Genomic DNA, 18,239 nt, shown 5'->3' on the forward strand with positions numbered 1-18,239 from the left:
AAATAATACTTAGTAATAGTACTTAATTTTTACTTGAAACAGTGATGATTAACCATCAGAGAACAATGCGATTATTAGTGTTGGTAAGGCTCAAATAGAAATTAAACCAGGTACTTTTTGTGTGCATGCAAGAATCATTCTAATACCCCAGTTAGCATAATGGTTGTCATACCCAGAATTAATATAACCAGAACAAGCAGACAATTTTAAGTAAAACGAAACAAAACAAATTCCGAAAATGGACATCTGAATTTCCTCATATTATCGCTTTTTCTAATGTTAGGCCAATAACCAGGACAAGCTGATAAATTGATATAAAACAAAATAAAACAAATTCTGAAAGCAAGAAGTCCGTTTTCGAAATTGGTTTTATTTCGTTTTACAGCACAATTATTATACTATAAAACTTTATTCATTTATTTTTTTCATTTAATTGTTTAAATATAACAATGCAAACTTTTACAAAGAATTAATTTTACATATATGCTTTCTTAACAATATGAAAGTTGCTTGATTAAGAACATTTAAAAAAAAATTACGAATTGATGAAATTAATACAAAACAACAGTAACATTAAATGTCCGTCATACGTTGAAAATCGTTTAAGACGTTTCTTGTAAAAACTGTGATTTTTAAGTGTCTTAAGTTTATGCAAATTCTACTGGAAAAAAAACGCAGTAATTTTAATGAAAGTTTAAATTATTCAAACATTAAGAAAATGTGTAATAATCTGTGTTTTATATATCTTGTTGCACCTTTTTTTTCTTATTTAAAGCATTTTTTTTAAATATTAGCTTGAAACCTATAATAATTGTATAGCGTTTTGTTATGCATTAACAAAAGTTTAATTATAACAATTGAACATGTAATAAAGTAACAGCAAATACAGTAAAGCTAGATGTAAAATGCTATGGCCAGGATTTGAACCTGGGCTTTTGCAGCAACAATGCAATGTATTAACCACTTTACTACCACAGCTTATATTGTATATGACACAACTGTTTACAAACATCTTTGCTATTTTTTAATATTTTGTAATTTTAATAATAGTATGATTACAATTTTATATTATTGTAAACTGTTTTAATTTATTGAATTGAATTTTTTTGTGTTAGGATATTTTTAAAAAATGCTTCTCTTACTTCACTAGATTTAGTTGAATGCTAAGATAAGTTTTATGAACAAATATAAATTTGCAAATTGTAGTTTCTATAAGGAAGCGTAATTAGCTAAATGGAAAATAAACCATCAGATTTTTAATCAGATGGGAGAAGCTTCAATCCCCTATGGAATTACAAAAAGTATTGGTTAAATATAATATGGTGTGATTTATTTCATGCTTAATTTGGACACTTTAATATGAATTCTATGTGATAAGCAACTAAGTTGAAAATTTATACCATTACACTTCTGAATGTACTATCCAGATTTTTATAATAATGTTGTACTGTTTTAATACAAAAATAAAGAAATTGTCATTTAAAAAACTCTCACTTCTGCAAAATTATTGTAAGTACTGTATGTTTGAACATATATACTATGTTCAAGACTTGCACATTGGCTTATATGTTCTAAGTGCTGTTAAAGGTCCTCTTTACTACCATAACTTACAGTGTGCATTAAACAAGCATTGATATAAATATTTATTACATTCTTTGTAGGTACCAAAAATGTTGTTCTCTTAAATATACAAAGTGTAATATTACTTCTTTTTCGTAATACTTGGCAATTTTTTAAAGTATACAATGTATTATGCAGGGTTTAAATCCTTTTAGGATATTTCTTTCATAAATTTACTGCATTGGATTAGTAGTTGAGAAAAGTGTTGTTAACAAAAATAAATTAGAAAGATTGTATAGTTTCTACGAAAGCTAGAGTATGTCTCTTGGTACAGCATAAGACTCTCATTTTTAGGGCCTTCGTTCAAATCCTCACTACAACTTGAGAAAGTTCAGTTTACACATAAAACTTTATTATTAAATTTAAGATGGTTTTGGATGCTGTTAGATCAAATAAGTATTTTATACGTAGATAAGAATTGTAAAAGTCCTATCTTTGTTTTCATGAAATTCAATATTAAATGTTGCCACATTATTGTACTAATATGTGCAACATTATAAGCAATATATTATTCTTTTTTAGTCTTCTCTATTACAAAACTACGTGTTACACTTTATAAATAGAAAGTTTGTCAAAAAGTAAACTTAGAAAAAACTTTACAAATTATTTCTTTCTTCATAGTTTATTAATATAAGTTATATCGTTGTTTTAGTACTGTTTTTATGTTTTTTCTTCTGCCAAAATTGACATAAAGAAACAAGATATTAAGAAGTGTTGCAAATAATACTTAGTAATAGTACTTAATTTTTACTTGAAACAGTGATGATTAACCATCAGAGAACAATGCGATTATTAGTGTTGGTAAGGCTCAAATAGAAATTAAACCAGGTACTTTTTGTGTGCATGCAAGAATCATTCTAATACCCCAGTTAGCATAATGGTTGTCATACCCAGAATTAATATAACCAGAACAAGCAGACAATTTTAAGTAAAACGAAACAAAACAAATTCCGAAAATGGACATCTGAATTTCCTCATATTATCGCTTTTTCTAATGTTAGGCCAATAACCAGGACAAGCTGATAAATTGATATAAAACAAAATAAAACAAATTCTGAAAGCAAGAAGTCCGTTTTCGAAATTGGTTTTATTTCGTTTTACAGCACAATTATTATACTATAAAACTTTATTCATTTATTTTTTTCATTTAATTGTTTAAATATAACAATGCAAACTTTTACAAAGAATTAATTTTACATATATGCTTTCTTAACAATATGAAAGTTGCTTGATTAAGAACATTTAAAAAAAAAAAAATTACGAATTGATGAAATTAATACAAAACAACAGTAACATTAAATGTCCGTCATACGTTGAAAATCGTTTAAGACGTTTCTTGTAAAAACTGTGATTTTTAAGTGTCTTAAGTTTATGCAAATTCTACTGGAAAAAAAACGCAGTAATTTTAATGAAAGTTTAAATTATTCAAACATTAAGAAAATGTGTAATAATCTGTGTTTTATATATCTTGTTGCACCTTTTTTTTCTTATTTAAAGCATTTTTTTTAAATATTAGCTTGAAACCTATAATAATTGTATAGCGTTTTGTTATGCATTAACAAAAGTTTAATTATAACAATTGAACATGTAATAAAGTAACAGCAAATACAGTAAAGCTAGATGTAAAATGCTATGGCCAGGATTTGAACCTGGGCTTTTGCAGCCACAATGCAATGTATTAACCACTTTACTACCACAGCTTATATTGTATATGACACAACTGTTTACAAACATCTTTGCTATTTTTTAATATTTTGTAATTTTAATAATAGTATGATTACAATTTTATATTATTGTAAACTGTTTTAATTTATTGAATTGAATTTTTTTGTGTTAGGATATTTTTAAAAAATGCTTCTCTTACTTCACTAGATTTAGTTGAATGCTAAGATAAGTTTTATGAACAAATATAAATTTGCAAATTGTAGTTTCTATAAGGAAGCGTAATTAGCTAAATGGAAAATAAACCATCAGATTTTTAATCAGATGGGAGAAGCTTCAATCCCCTATGGAATTACAAAAAGTATTGGTTAAATATAATATGGTGTGATTTATTTCATGCTTAATTTGGACACTTTAATATGAATTCTATGTGATAAGCAACTAAGTTGAAAATTTATACCATTACACTTCTGAATGTACTATCCAGATTTTTATAATAATGTTGTACTGTTTTAATACAAAAATAAAGAAATTGTCATTTAAAAAACTCTCACTTCTGCAAAATTATTGTAAGTACTGTATGTTTGAACATATATACTATGTTCAAGACTTGCACATTGGCTTATATGTTCTAAGTGCTGTTAAAGGTCCTCTTTACTACCATAACTTACAGTGTGCATTAAACAAGCATTGATATAAATATTTATTACATTCTTTGTAGGTACCAAAAATGTTGTTCTCTTAAATATACAAAGTGTAATATTACTTCTTTTTCGTAATACTTGGCAATTTTTTAAAGTATACAATGTATTATGCAGGGTTTAAATCCTTTTACGATATTTCTTTCATAAATTTACTGCATTGGAGTAGTAGTTGAGAAAAGTGTTGTTAACAAAAATTAATTAGAAAGATTGTATAGTTTCTACGAAAGCTAGAGTATGTCTCTTGGTACAGCATAAGACTCTCATTTTTAGGGCCTTGTTTCAAATCCTCACTACAACTTGAGAAAGTTTAGTTTACACATAAAACTTTTTTATTAAATTTAAGATGGTTTTGGATGCTGTTAGATGAAATAAGTTTTTTATACGTAGATAAGAATTGTAAAAGTCCTATCTTTGTTTTCATGAAATTCAATATTAAATGTTGCCACATTATTGTACTAATATGTGCAACATTATAAGCAATATATTATTCTTTTTTAGTCTTCTCTATTACAAAACTACGTGTTACACTTTATAAATAGAAAGTTTGTCAAAAAGTAAACTTAGAAAAAACTTTACAAATTATTTCTTTCTTCATAGTTTATTAATATAAGTTATATCGTTGTTTTAGTACTGTTTTTATGTTTTTTCTTCTGCCAAAATTGACATAAAGAAACAAGATATTAAGAAGTGTTGCAAATAATACTTAGTAATAGTACTTAATTTTTACTTGAAACAGTGATGATTAACCATCAGAGAACAATGCGATTATTAGTGTTGGTAAGGCTCAAATAGAAATTAAACCAGGTACTTTTTGTGTGCATGCAAGAATCATTCTAATACCCCAGTTAGCATAATGGTTGTCATACCCAGAATTAATATAACCAGAACAAGCAGACAATTTTAAGTAAAACGAAACAAAACAAATTCCGAAAATGGACATCTGAATTTCCTCATATTATCGCTTTTTCTAATGTTAGGCCAATAACCAGGACAAGCTGATAAATTGATATAAAACAAAATAAAACAAATTCTGAAAGCAAGAAGTCCGTTTTCGAAATTGGTTTTATTTCGTTTTACAGCACAATTATTATACTATAAAACTTTATTCATTTATTTTTTTCATTTAATTGTTTAAATATAACAATGCAAACTTTTACAAAGAATTAATTTTACATATATGCTTTCTTAACAATATGAAAGTTGCTTGATTAAGAACATTTAAAAAAAAATTACGAATTGATGAAATTAATACAAAACAACAGTAACATTAAATGTCCGTCATACGTTGAAAATCGTTTAAGACGTTTCTTGTAAAAACTGTGATTTTTAAGTGTCTTAAGTTTATGCAAATTCTACTGGAAAAAAAACGCAGTAATTTTAATGAAAGTTTAAATTATTCAAACATTAAGAAAATGTGTAATAATCTGTGTTTTATATATCTTGTTGCACCTTTTTTTTCTTATTTAAAGCATTTTTTTTTAAATATTAGCTTGAAACCTATAATAATTGTATAGCGTTTTGTTATGCATTAACAAAAGTTTAATTATAACAATTGAACATGTAATAAAGTAACAGCAAATACAGTAAAGCTAGATGTAAAATGCTATGGCCAGGATTTGAACCTGGGCTTTTTGCAGCCACAATGCAATGTATTAACCACTTTACTACCACAGCTTATATTGTATATGACACAACTGTTTACAAACATCTTTGCTATTTTTTAATATTTTGTAATTTTAATAATAGTATGATTACAATTTTATATTATTGTAAACTGTTTTAATTTATTGAATTGAATTTTTTTGTGTTAGGATATTTTTAAAAAATGCTTCTCTTACTTCACTAGATTTAGTTGAATGCTAAGATAAGTTTTATGAACAAATATAAATTTGCAAATTGTAGTTTCTATAAGCAAGCGTAATTAGCGAAATGGAAAATAAACCATCAGATTTTTAATCAGATGGGAGAAGCTTCAATCCCCTATGGAATTACAAAAAGTATTGGTTAAATATAATATGGTGTGATTTATTTCATGCTTAACTTGGACACTTTAATATGAATTCTATGTGAAAAGAAACTAAGTTGAAAACTAATACCATTACACTTCTGAATATACTATCCAGATTTTTATAATGACGTTGTACTGTTTTAATACAAAAATAAAGAAATTGTCATTTAATAAACTCTCACTTCCGCAAAATTATTGTAAGTACTGTATGTTTGAACATATATACTATGTTCAAGACTTGCACATTGGCTTATATGTTCTAAGTGCTGTTAAAGGTCCTCTTTACTACCATAACTTACAGTGTGCATTAAACAAGCATTGATATAAATATTTATTACATTCTTTGTAGGTACCAAAAATGTTGTTCTCTTAAATATACAAAGTGTAATATTACTTCTTTTTCGTAATACTTGGCAATTTTTTAAAGTATACAATGTATTATGCAGGGTTTAAATCCTTTTAGGATATTTCTTTCATAAATTTACTGCATTGGATTAGTAGTTGAGAAAAGTGTTGTTAACAAAAATAAATTAGAAAGATTGTATAGTTTCTACGAAAGCTAGAGTATGTCTCTTGGTACAGCATAAGACTCTCATTTTTAGGGCCTTCGTTCAAATCCTCACTACAACTTGAGAAAGTTCAGTTTACACATAAAACTTTATTATTAAATTTAAGATGGTTTTGGATGCTGTTAGATCAAATAAGTATTTTATACGTAGATAAGAATTGTAAAAGTCCTATCTTTGTTTTCATGAAATTCAATATTAAATGTTGCCACATTATTGTACTAATATGTGCAACATTATAAGCAATATATTATTCTTTTTTAGTCTTCTCTATTACAAAACTACGTGTTACACTTTATAAATAGAAAGTTTGTCAAAAAGTAAACTTAGAAAAAACTTTACAAATTATTTCTTTCTTCATAGTTTATTAATATAAGTTATATCGTTGTTTTAGTACTGTTTTTATGTTTTTTCTTCTGCCAAAATTGACATAAAGAAACAAGATATTAAGAAGTGTTGCAAATAATACTTAGTAATAGTACTTAATTTTTACTTGAAACAGTGATGATTAACCATCAGAGAACAATGCGATTATTAGTGTTGGTAAGGCTCAAATAGAAATTAAACCAGGTACTTTTTGTGTGCATGCAAGAATCATTCTAATACCCCAGTTAGCATAATGGTTGTCATACCCAGAATTAATATAACCAGAACAAGCAGACAATTTTAAGTAAAACGAAACAAAACAAATTCCGAAAATGGACATCTGAATTTCCTCATATTATCGCTTTTTCTAATGTTAGGCCAATAACCAGGACAAGCTGATAAATTGATATAAAACAAAATAAAACAAATTCTGAAAGCAAGAAGTCCGTTTTCGAAATTGGTTTTATTTCGTTTTACAGCACAATTATTATACTATAAAACTTTATTCATTTATTTTTTTCATTTAATTGTTTAAATATAACAATGCAAACTTTTACAAAGAATTAATTTTACATATATGCTTTCTTAACAATATGAAAGTTGCTTGATTAAGAACATTTAAAAAAAAATTACGAATAGATGAAATTAATACAAAACAACAGTAACATTAAATGTCCGTCATACGTTGAAAATCGTTTAAGACGTTTCTTGTAAAAACTGTGATTTTTAAGTGTCTTAAGTTTATGCAAATTCTACTGGAAAAAAAACGCAGTAATTTTAATGAAAGTTTAAATTATTCAAACATTAAGAAAATGTGTAATAATCTGTGTTTTATATATCTTGTTGCACCTTTTTTTTCTTATTTAAAGCATTTTTTTTAAATATTAGCTTGAAACCTATAATAATTGTATAGCGTTTTGTTATGCATTAACAAAAGTTTAATTATAACAATTGAACATGTAATAAAGTAACAGCAAATACAGTAAAGCTAGATGTAAAATGCTATGGCCAGGATTTGAACCTGGGCTTTTGCAGCCACAATGCAATGTATTAACCACTTTACTACCACAGCTTATATTGTATATGACACAACTGTTTACAAACATCTTTGCTATTTTTTAATATTTTGTAATTTTAATAATAGTATGATTACAATTTTATATTATTGTAAACTGTTTTAATTTATTGAATTGAATTTTTTTGTGTTAGGATATTTTTAAAAAAATGCTTCTCTTACTTCACTAGATTTAGTTGAATGCTAAGATAAGTTTTATGAACAAATATAAATTTGCAAATTGTAGTTTCTATAAGGAAGCGTAATTAGCTAAATGGAAAATAAACCATCAGATTTTTAATCAGATGGGAGAAGCTTCAATCCCCTATGGAATTACAAAAAGTATTGGTTAAATATAATATGGTGTGATTTATTTCATGCTTAATTTGGACACTTTAATATGAATTCTATGTGATAAGCAACTAAGTTGAAAATTTATACCATTACACTTCTGAATGTACTATCCAGATTTTTATAATAATGTTGTACTGTTTTAATACAAAAATAAAGAAATTGTCATTTAAAAAACTCTCACTTCTGCAAAATTATTGTAAGTACTGTATGTTTGAACATATATACTATGTTCAAGACTTGCACATTGACTTATATGTTCTAAGTGCTGTTAAAGGTCCTCTTTACTACCATAACTTACAGTGTGCATTAAACAAGCATTGATATAAATATTTATTACATTCTTTGTAGGTACCAAAAATGTTGTTCTCTTAAATATACAAAGTGTAATATTACTTCTTTTTCGTAATACTTGGCAATTTTTTAAAGTATACAATGTATTATGCAGGGTTTAAATCCTTTTACGATATTTCTTTCATAAATTTACTGCATTGGAGTAGTAGTTGAGAAAAGTGTTGTTAACAAAAATTAATTAGAAAGATTGTATAGTTTCTACGAAAGCTAGAGTATGTCTCTTGGTACAGCATAAGACTCTCATTTTTAGGGCCTTGTTTCAAATCCTCACTACAACTTGAGAAAGTTTAGTTTACACATAAAACTTTATTATTAAATTTAAGATGGTTTTGGATGCTGTTAGATGAAATAAGTTTTTTATACGTAGATAAGAATTGTAAAAGTCCTATCTTTGTTTTCATGAAATTCAATATTAAATGTTGCCACATTATTGTACTAATATGTGCAACATTATAAGCAATATATTATTCTTTTTTAGTCTTCTCTATTACAAAACTACGTGTTACACTTTATAAATAGAAAGTTTGTCAAAAAGTAAACTTAGAAAAAACTTTACAAATTATTTCTTTCTTCATAGTTTATTAATATAAGTTATATCGTTGTTTTAGTACTGTTTTTATGTTTTTTATTCTGCCAAAATTGACATAAAGAAACAAGATATTAAAGTGTTACAAATAATACTTAGTAATTGTACTTAATTTTTACTTGAAACAGTGATGATTAACCATCAGAGAACAATGCGATTATTAGTGTTGGTAAGGCTCAAATAGAAATTAAACCAGGTACTTTTTGTGTGCATGCAAGAATCATTCTAATACCCCAGTTAGCATAATGGTTGTCATACCCAGAATTAATATAACCAGAACAAGCAGACAATTTTAAGTAAAACGAAACAAAACAAATTCGAAAATAGACATCTGATTTTCTTCGTATTATCGCTTTTTCTAATGTTAGGCCAATAACCAGGACAAGCTGATAAATTGAAGTAAAACAAAATAAAACAAATTCTGAAAGCAAGAAGTCCGTTTTCGAAATTGGTTTTATTTCGTTTTACACACAATATTATACTATAAAACTTTATTCATTTATTTTTTCATTTAATTGTTTAAATATAACAATGCAAACTTTTACAAAATTAATTTTACATATATGCTTTCTTAACAATATGAAAGTTGCTTGATTAAGAACATTTAAAAAAAAATTACGAATAGATGAAATTAATACAAAACAACAGTAACATTAAATGTCCGTCATACGTTGAAAATCGTTTAAGACGTTTCTTGTAAAAACTGTGATTTTTAAGTGTCTTAAGTTTATGCAAATTCTACTGGAAAAAAAACGCAGTAATTTTAATGAAAGTTTAAATTATTCAAACATTAAGAAAATGTGTAATAATCTGTGTTTTATATATCTTGTTGCATCTTTTTTTTTCTTATTTAAAGCATTTTTTTTAAATATTAGCTTGAAACCTATAATAATTGTATAGCGTTGTTATGCATTAACAAAAGTTTAATTATAACAATTGAACATGTAATAAAGTAACAGCAAATACAGTAAAGCTAGATGTAAAATGCTATGGCCAGGATTTGAACCTGGGCTTTTGCAGCCACAATGCAATGTATTAACCACTTTACTACCACAGCTTATATTGTATATGACACAACTGTTTACAAACATCTTTGCTATTTTTTAATATTTTGTAATTTTAATAATAGTATGATTACAATTTTATATTATTGTAAACTGTTTTAATTTATTGAATTGAATTTTTTTGTGTTAGGATATTTTTAAAAAATGCTTCTCTTACTTCACTAGATTTAGTTGAATGCTAAGATAAGTTTTATGAACAAATATAAATTTGCAAATTGTAGTTTCTATAAGGAAGCGTAATTAGCTAAATGGAAAATAAACCATCAGATTTTTAATCAGATGGGAGAAGTTTCAATCCCTATGGAATTACAAAAGTATTGGTTAAATATAATATGGTGTGATTTATTTCATGCTTAATTTGGACACTTTAATATGAATTCTATGTGAAAAGCAACTAAGTTGAAAACTTATCCCATTACACTTTTGAATGTACTATCCAGATTTTATAATAATGTTGTACTGTTTTAATACAAAAATAAAGAAATTGTCATTTAAAAACTGACACTTCTGCAAAATTATTGTAAGTACTGTATGTTTGAACATATATACTATGTTCAAGACTTGAACATTGGCTTATATGTTCTAAGTGCTGTTAAAGGTCCTCTTTACTACCATAACTTACAGTGTGCATTAAACAAGCATTGATATAAATATTTATTACATTCTTTGTAGGTACCAAAAATGTTGTTCTCTTAAATATACAAAGTGTAATATTACTTCTTTTTCGTAATACTTGGCAATTTTTTAAAGTATACAATGTATTATGCAGGGTTTAAATCCTTTTAGGATATTTCTTTCATAAATTTACTGCATTGAATTAATAGTTGAGAAAAGTGTTGTTAACAAAATTAATTAGAAAGATTGTATAGTTTCTAGGAAAGCTAGAGTATGTCTTTTGGCACATAAGACTCTCATTTTTAGGGCCTTGGTTCAAATCCTCACTACAACTTGAGAAAGTTCAGTTTACACATAAAACTTTTTATTAAATTTAAGATGGTTTTGGATGCTGTTAGATGAAATAAGTTTTTTATACGTAGATAAGATTTGTAAAAGTCCTATCTTTGTTTTCATGAAATTCAATATTAAATGTTGCCACATTATTGTACTAATATGTGCAACATTATAAGCAATATATTATTCTTTTTTAGTCTTCTCTATTACAAAACTACGTGTTACACTTTATAAATAGAAAGTTTGTCAAAAAGTAAACTTAGAAAAATGTTTACAAATTATTTCTTTCTTCATAGTTTATTAATATAAGTTATATCGTTGTTTTAGTACTGTTTTTATGTTTTTTCTTCTGCCAAAATTGACATACAGAAACAAGATATTAAGAAGTGTTGCAAATAATACTTAGTAATTGTACTTAATTTTACTTGAAACAGTGATGATTAACCATCAGAGAACAATGCGATTATTAGTGTTGGTAAGGCTCAAATAGAAATTAAACCAGGTACTTTGTGTGCATGCAAGAATCATTCTAATACCCCAGTTAGCATAATGGTTGTCATACCCAGAATTAATATAACCAGAACAAGCAGACAATTTTAAGTAAAACGAAACAAAACAAATTCGAAAATAGACATCTGATTTTCTTATTATTATCGCTTTTTCTAATGTTAGGCCAATAACCAGGACAAGCTGATAAATTGAAGTAAAACAAAAATAAAACAAATTCTGAAAGCAAGAAGTCCGTTTTCGAAATTGGTTTTATTTCGTTTAACACAATATTATACTATAAAACTTTATTCATTTATTTTTTTCATTTAATTGTTTAAATATAACAATGCAAACTTTTACAAAGAATTAATTTTACATATATGCTTTCTTAACAATATGAAAGTTGCTTGATTAAGAACATTTAAAAAAAAATTACGAATAGATGAAATTAATACAAAACAACAGTAACATTAAATGTCCGTCATACGTTGAAAATCGTTTAAGACGTTTCTTGTAAAACTGTGATTTTAAGTGTCTTAAGTTTATGCAAATTCTACTGGAAAAAAACGCAGTAATTTTAATGAAAGTTTAAATTATTCAAACATTAAGAAAATGTGTAATAATCTGTGTTTTATATATCTTGTTGCATCCTTTTTTTCTTATTTAAAGCATTTTTTTAAATATTAGCTTGAAACCTATAATATAATTGTTTGCATTAACAAAAGTTTAATTTATGCATATGTGAACAAAATTATAATTATAACAAGTTGAACATAGTAATAAGTAACAGCAAATACAGTAAAGCTAGATGATAAAATGCTATTGCATTTGAACTATGCAAAATAACCAACTTTACTTTACCACACTTACATTGTTTATGACACAGCTGTTTAGACAATACACATCTTTGCTATTTTAGTACAATTTTTATAATTGAATAGTTTTAATTTATATGAATTATATGTATTTTTACTTTATATTTATATAAATCTGTTTTAATTTTAATTGATGTTGAATTTTTTATTGAATTATTTTTAGGATATTTTAAAAATGCTTCTCTTACTTCACTAGATTTAATTGAATGCTAAGATAAGTTTTATGAACAAATATAAATTTGCAAATTGTAGTTTCTATAAGGAAGCGTAATTAGCTAAATGGAAAATAAACCATCAGATTTTTAATCAGATGGGAGAGCTTCAATCCCTATGGGTTTACAAAAGTATAGGTTAAATATAATATGGTGTGATTTATTTCATGCTTAATTTGGACACTTTAATATGAATTCTATGTAAAAAACTAAGTTGAAAACTTATACCATTACCCTTTGAGTGTACTATCCAGATATTTATAATAATGTTATGCAGTTTTAATACTAAAATAAAGAAATTGTCATTTCAAAAACTGACACTTCCGCAAAATTATTGTAAGTACTGTATGTTTGAACATATATACTATGTGCAATACTTGAACATTGGCTTATGTGTTCTAAGTGTTGTTATAGATCCTCTTTACTACCATAACTTACAGTGTGCATCAAACAAGCATTGATATACATATTTGCTACATTCTTTGTAGGTACCAAAAATGTTGTTTTCTTAAATATACAAAGTGTAATATTACTTATTTTTCGTAATACTTGGCAATTTTTTAAAGTATACAATGTATTATGCAGGGTTTAAATCCTTTTAGGATATTTCTTTCATAAATTTACTGCATTGAATTAATAGTTGAGAAAAGTGTTGTTAACAAAAATAAATTAGAAAGATTGTATAGTTTCTAGGAAAGCTAGAGTATGTCTTTTGGCACAGCATAAGAGTTTCATTTTTAGGGCCTTGGTTCAAATCCTCACTACAACTTGAGAAAGTTCAGTTTACACATAAAACTTTATTATTAAATTTAAGATGGTTTTGGATGCTGTTAGATGAAATAAGTTTTTTATACGTAGATAAGATTTGTAAAAGTCCTATCTTTGTTTTCATGAAATTCAATATTAAATGTTGCCACATTATTGTACTAATATGTGCAACATTATAAGCAATATATTATTCTTTTTTAGTCTTCTCTATTACAAAACTACGTGTTACACTTTATAAATAGAAAGTTTGTCAAAAAGTAAACTTAGAAAAATGTTTACAAATTATTTCTTTCTTCATAGTTTATTAATATAAGTTATATCGTTGTTTTAGTACTGTTTTATGTTTTCTTCTGCCAAAATTGACATACAGAAACAAGATATTAAGAAGTGTTGCAAATAATGCTTAGTAATTGTACTTAATTTTACTTGAAACAGTGATGATTAACCATCAGAGAACAATGCGATTATTAGTGTTGGTAAGGCTCAAATAGAAATTAAACCAGGTACTTTTGTGTGCATGCAAGAATCATTCTAATACCCCAGTTAGCATAATGGTTTGTCATACCCAGAATTAATATAACCAGAACAAGCAGACAATTTTAAGTAAAACGAAACAAAACAAATTCGAAATAGACATCTGATTTTCTTCGTATTATCGCTTTTCTAATGTTAGGCCAATAACCAGGACAAGCTGATAAATTGAAGTAAAACAAAATAAAACAAATTCTGAAAGCAAAGTCCGTTTTCGAAATTGGTTTTATTTCGTTTACAACACAATTATTATACTATAAAACTTTATTCATTTATTTTTTCATTTAATTGTTTAAATATAACAATGCAAACTTTACAAAGAATTAATTTTACATATATGCTTTCTTAACAATATGAAAGTTGCGATTAAGAACATTTAAAAAATTACAATTGATGAAATTAATACAAAACAACAGTAACATTAAATGTCCGTCATACGTTGAAAATCGTTTAAGACGTTTCTTGTAAAAACTGTGATTTTTAAGTGTCTTAAGTTTATACAAATTCTACTGGAAAAAAACGCAGTAATTTTAATGAAAGTTTAAATTATTCAAACATTAAGAAAATGTGTAATAATCTGTGTTTTATATATCTTGTTGCACCTTTTTTTTCTCATTTTAAAGCATTTTTTTAAATATTAGCTTGGAAACTATAATAATTGTATAGCGTTTTGTTATGCATTAACAAAAGTTTAATTAAAGTAAATGGTTTGAACCGGGTATCGTTATATGTTTGTAAATGATGATCGTCCAGGTTAATAAATTCCTGAGAAGGACTGTTTTTGATGTTGTTGACTGACGTTTCGACAACCTTAGCGGTAGTCATCTTCAAGTCAAATGAGGTAAACGTCAGGTTAGCCGTATTTGTTGTCTGGTTCTTACGTCATTGTATTGTGTGTACAGGAAATGTGCAGAAATGTGTATTGTCATTGTGGATTGAGTGTGAAGTGAAATATTTTATTTTTAGTTGTAATGTGTGATTTAGGTGTAACGTTTTTTTGTAGTGTGTGGGTGTCAATGGTGTATTGTCATTGTGAATTAGTTTGAAGTGTAATGTTTTTAGTTGATCGTTTGTTTGTATTCACAATACTTCACACTAATCCACTGGTGTCAATGGTGTATTGTCATTGTGAATTAGTTTGAAGTGTAATGTTTTTAGTTGATCGTTTGTTTGTATTCACAATGCAAACAAGCGATCAACAAAACATACACTCAAACAATTCACAATATTTCTTTAACTCCACTAACTAAAAACGTTACACCTAAATCACACATCACAACTAAAATAAAATATTTCATTCACTAATCACAGTGACATCTACATTTCCTGCACAGTACACACAATAATGAAACTAGCAACAAATGCGACTAACCTGGCGTTTACTCATTGACTCTGAAGATGACTACGCTAAAACAATCATCAACTGTATCAAAAGCAGTCCTTCTCAGGACTTTTCAACCTGGACGATCATTAAACCTAAAAAGTTAATTATAACAATTGAACATGTAATAAAGTAACAGCAAATACAGTAAAGCTAGATGTAAAATGCTATGGCCAGGATTTGAACCTGGGCTTTTACGCTTAACAATGCAATGTATTAACCACTTTACTACCACAGCTTATATTGTATATGACACAACTGTTTACAAACATCTTTGCTATTTTTTAATATTTTGTAATTTTAATAATAGTATGATTACAATTTTATATTATTGTAAACTGTTTTAATTTATTGAATTGAATTTTTTTGTGTTAGGATATTTTTAAAAAATGCTTCTCTTACTTCACTAGATTTAGTTGAATGCTAAGATAAGTTTTATAAACAAATATAAATTTGCAAATTGTAGTTTCTATAAGCAAGCTTATTAGCTAAATAGAAAATAAACCATCAGATTTTTAATCAGATGGGAGAAGCTTCAATCCCCTATGGAATTACAAAAAGTATTGGTTAAATATAATATGGTGTGATTTATTTCATGCTTAACTTGGACACTTTAATATGAATTCTATGTGAAAAGAAACTAAGTTGAAAACTAATACCATTACACTTCTGAATATACTATCCAGATTTTTATAATGGCGTTGTACTGTTTTAATACAAAATAAAGAAATTGTCATTTAATAAACTCTCACTTCATAAAATTATTGTAAAGTACTGTATGTTTGAACATATATACTATGTTCAAGACTTACTGTTAAGCTTATATGTTCTAAGTGCTGTTAAAGGTCCTCTTTACTACCATAACTTACAGTGTGCATTAAACAAGCATTGATATAAATATTTATTACATTCTTTGTAGGTACCAAAAATGTTGTTCTCTTAAATATACAAAGTGTAATATTACTTCTTTTTCGTAATACTTGGCAATTTTTTAAAGTATACAATGTATTATGCAGGGTTTAAATCCTTTTAGGATATTTCTTTCATAAATTTACTGCATTGGATTAGTAGTTGAGAAAAGTGTTGTTAACAAAAATAAATTAGAAAGATTGTATAGTTTCTACGAAAGCTAGAGTATGTCTCTTGGTACAGCATAAGACTCTCATTTTTAGGGCCTTCGTTCAAATCCTCACTACAACTTGAGAAAGTTCAGTTTACACATAAAACTTTATTATTAAATTTAAGATGGTTTTGGATGCTGTTAGATCAAATAAGTATTTTATACGTAGATAAAATTGTAAAGTCCTATCTTTGTTTTCATGAAATTCAATATTAAATGTTGCCACATTATTGTACTAATATGTGCAACATTATAAACATAATATATTATTCTTTTTTAGTCTTCTCTATTACAAAACTACGTGTTACACTTTATAAATAGAAAGTTTGTCAAAAAGTAAACTTAGAAAAAACTTTACAAATTATTTCTTTCTTCATAGTTTATTAATATAAGTTATATCGTTGTTTTAGTACTGTTTTATGTTTTTCTTCTGCCAAAATTGACATAAAGAAACAAGATATTAAGTGTTGCAAATAATACTTAGTAATAGTACTTAATTTTACTTGAAACAGTGATGATTAACCATCAGAGAACAATCACGATTATTAGTGTTGGTAAGGCTCAAATAGAAATTAAACCAGGTACTTTTTGTGTGCATGCAAGAATCATTCTAATACCCCAGTTAGCATAATGGTTGTCATACCCAGAATTAATATAACCAGAACAAACAGACAATTTTAAGTAAAACAGAAACAAAACAAATTCCGAAAATGGACATCTGATTTCCTCATATTATCGCTTTTTCTAATGTTAGGCCAATAACCAGGACAAGCTGATAAATTGATATAAAACAAAATAAAACAAATTCTGAAAGCAAGAAGTCCGTTTTCGAAATTGGTTTATTTAGTTTTAACACTAATATTATATATAAAACTTTATTCATTTACTTTTTCATTTAATTGTTTAAATATAACAATGCAAACTTTACAAAATTAATTTTACATATATGCTTTCTTAACAGTATGAAAGTTGCTTGATTAAGAACTTTTAAAAAAAAATTACGAATTCATGAAATTAATACAAAACAACAGTAACATTAAATGTCCGTCATACCTTGAAAATCGTTTAAGACGTTTCTTGTAAAAACTGTGATTTTTAAGTGTCTTAAGTTTATGCAAATTCTACTGGAAAAAAAACGCAGTAATTTTAATGAAAGTTTAAATTATTCAAACATTAAGAAAATGTGTAATAATCTGTGTTTTATATATCTTGTTGCACCTTTTTTTTCTTATTTAAAGCATTTTTTTTAAATATTAGCTTGAAACCTATAATAATTGTATAGCGTTTTGTTATGCATTAACAAAAGTTTAATTATAACAATTGAACATGTAATAAAGTAACAGCAAATACAGTAAAGCTAGATGTAAAATGCTATGGCCAGGATTTGAACCTGGGCTTTGCAGCCACAATGCAATGTATTAACCACTTTACTACCACAGCTTATATTGTATATGACACAACTGTTTACAAACATCTTTGCTATTTTTAATATTTTGTAATTTTAATAATAGTATGATTACAATTTTATATTATTGTAAACTGTTTTAATTTATTGAATTGAATTTTTGTGTTAGGAT

At 26.2% G+C, this 18,239-nt stretch overlaps 6 non-coding genes across 6 annotated transcripts; all 6 read right to left on the minus strand.

Moving 5' to 3' along the window:
• Positions 1–906: 906 nt before the first annotated feature.
• Positions 907–978, minus strand: Trnan-guu. Its single transcript has one exon. It is a non-coding gene; the product is annotated as a tRNA-Asn (tRNA).
• A 2,270-nt stretch (positions 979–3,248) lies between these two features.
• Positions 3,249–3,320, minus strand: Trnah-gug. Its single transcript has one exon. It is a non-coding gene; the product is annotated as a tRNA-His (tRNA).
• Positions 3,321–5,587: 2,267 nt separating this feature from the next.
• Positions 5,588–5,660, minus strand: Trnah-gug. The gene has a single exon. It is a non-coding gene; the product is annotated as a tRNA-His (tRNA).
• Positions 5,661–7,926: 2,266 nt separating this feature from the next.
• Trnah-gug lies at positions 7,927–7,998 on the minus strand. The gene has a single exon. It is a non-coding gene; the product is annotated as a tRNA-His (tRNA).
• A 2,258-nt stretch (positions 7,999–10,256) lies between these two features.
• Positions 10,257–10,328, minus strand: Trnah-gug. Its single transcript has one exon. It is a non-coding gene; the product is annotated as a tRNA-His (tRNA).
• Positions 10,329–18,031: 7,703 nt separating this feature from the next.
• Trnah-gug lies at positions 18,032–18,102 on the minus strand. The gene has a single exon. It is a non-coding gene; the product is annotated as a tRNA-His (tRNA).
• Between the last annotated feature and the right edge of the window lie 137 nt (positions 18,103–18,239).

This window comes from Xenia sp. Carnegie-2017, unplaced genomic scaffold, assembly GCF_021976095.1.
Source record: "Xenia sp. Carnegie-2017 unplaced genomic scaffold, XeniaSp_v1 HiC_scaffold_6, whole genome shotgun sequence".
Classification (NCBI taxonomy): Eukaryota; Metazoa; Cnidaria; class Anthozoa; order Malacalcyonacea; family Xeniidae; genus Xenia; species Xenia sp. Carnegie-2017.